This window comes from Theropithecus gelada, chromosome 1, assembly GCF_003255815.1.
Source record: "Theropithecus gelada isolate Dixy chromosome 1, Tgel_1.0, whole genome shotgun sequence".
NCBI lineage: Eukaryota > Metazoa > Chordata > Mammalia > Primates > Cercopithecidae > Theropithecus > Theropithecus gelada.
This window is the reverse complement of record NC_037668.1, coordinates 109,389,210-109,391,425: the sequence shown is the minus strand read 5'-3', so window position 1 is coordinate 109,391,425 and position 2,216 is coordinate 109,389,210. Positions and strand designations below refer to the sequence as shown.

At 44.0% G+C, this 2,216-nt stretch overlaps 1 pseudogene; it reads right to left on the bottom strand.

Annotated features, from left to right (window-relative positions):
- Window positions 1-396: 396 nt before the first annotated feature.
- LOC112633450 lies at window positions 397-1,523 on the bottom strand (annotated as a pseudogene).
- Between the last annotated feature and the right edge of the window lie 693 nt (window positions 1,524-2,216).

Below are 2,216 nucleotides of genomic sequence, written 5' to 3'. Positions count from 1 at the left end.
GTAGCTGGGACTACAGGCGCCCACCACCACACCAGGCTAATTTTTTATATTTTTAGTAGAGACGGGGTTTCACTGTGTTAGCCAGGATGGTCTCGATCTCTTGACCTCATGATCTGCCCACTTCGGCCTCCCAAAGTGCTGGGATTGCAGGCGTGAGCCACTATGCCCAGCCAATAGCTGAACATTTTGCAAACTGTGGCTATGACAGTCCTGAACGAGAAGGTTTCCTGTTTAAGCTGCGGTAACTTTTCTGACTGTGGATCATTGTTTCCACTGTGACAGATTTTTAAAGTTCCTTTAATGCATTCGGGATGACTGTCTCGAAGTAACCTCCAGCTTTCCTGACAACTCCTCCCTCTCTCTCCTGCTAAGAACTGCAGACCTTTTCTGCTGTTTTTAGAAACTTCTCCCATATCCACCATGTCCATCACCAGATCCATAACCACCAACATAGGGATGACTGAGCTTCTTCCACAAAAACTACCCCCTTACATAGGTGCATAATTTGATTACTGTTATCCACTATGATTTCCAAAATCATTATAGTTCCCACCACCACCATAGTTACCACCGCCAAATTTCCTCCTTCATTGTAACCATCATATCCTCCACCACCACCACCGTATCCACCACCTTGGGCCATATCCTGGTCCATCAACACCATAGCCCCCCTACTACTATAACCAGGACCACTGCCAGAGTTGTCACTATCACCTTCATATCCATTATATCCAACATCACCTCCTCCATAACTACCTCTGCTGCCACCACCTCCACCACCATAGCCTCCTCTTCCACCAAAGTTGCCACCACGGCCAAAATTACCTCCACCACCTCCAAAGTTTCCTCCGTAACCCACAAAATTGCTAGATCCACCTCCACAACCTCTCTGTGATCCAGCAGACTGCATCTCTTGTTCAGAAAGGGCCTTTTCACTTCACAATTATGCCCATTAATAGTGTGGTATTCCTGAACAACAATGTTATCAACTGTATCACGATCATCAAAAGTTGCAAAAGCAAATCCTCTCTTTATTCCACTCTGCCTGTCTTCCATAACTTCTATGGCTTCAATCTTGCCATACTTTTCAAAGTAGTCTCTCAAATTATATTCTTCTGTATCTTCTTTAATACCACCAACAAAATTTTTCTTCACTCTCAGATGAGCATCAGGCTTTATAGAATCCTCTCTAGAAACAGTTTTCTTTAGTTCCAATAGATGCCCACCAACCTGTGTGGTTGAGTACATGTTGCTGCATCCACCTCTTCAACACAAGAGTGAGTCATAAAACCAAACCCCTGGAACTTTTTGTTTGGGGGTATCTCATTACCACACAATCTGTGAGTGGGCCCCATTTTTCCAAATGTTCTCTTAAGCTATCATCTGTCGTTTCAAAGCTCAGACCACCAATAAACAGTTTCTCAACTACTCTGTTTCCTTTGGATCATGACCCCCTTCCCCCGGCGGTGATAGCCACAGCCAGAATTGGGCTTGGGGCCACCAGGCAGCAGTTTTACCTCCATTTTGAGACCGGACTCACCTCTTCCAACTTGAATTCACTATCTGCTGAATATTTTAACCTGAAGGAAATTGAGAAAACCATAGAAGAAAGAAGGGCCTCTCTAACTTTCTCTGTCCTTTCTCCCCGAAACATGGTTATAGGGAAGTTGTGTGACCTACCTCCCCTGTAAGTAGGTCATAAGACCCTCACATGATAGGTGTCCTGCCCTATACCTGGAGGCCAAGAAGAATCTAAGCAAACTCCCTTTGCTAAGCTCTGCCCAGTTTATCATTAGGTCAAACCTCCCTTTTGTCCAACCATACTTCCACATGACTGTCTATTCTTCATCAAACCTGTCCCTAGAAATACACAGTTTTCCTTGGGTCTTTGAGTCTTCATTTCTGAAGCCTTTCTGCCACATGAAACTTTGGTCAAATAAATTTGTTGTCTGGGTGTGGTGGTGCATGCCTGTAGTCCCAGCTACTTGGGAGGCTGAGGTGGGAGAATGACCTGAGCCCAGGAGTTCAAAGCTGCAGTGAGCTATGATTTGCACCTGTGCAGTTCAGCCTGGGCAATAGGGCAAGACTCTGTCTTAAATAAATAAATAAATAAATGCATAAATAAGTTTGTGTTTTCTTTTGTTAAGCTGTCTTTTGTTATATGGTTATCAGCCAAGAATCTTGCAATGGATGAGGTAAATGTATTATTTTTTTTC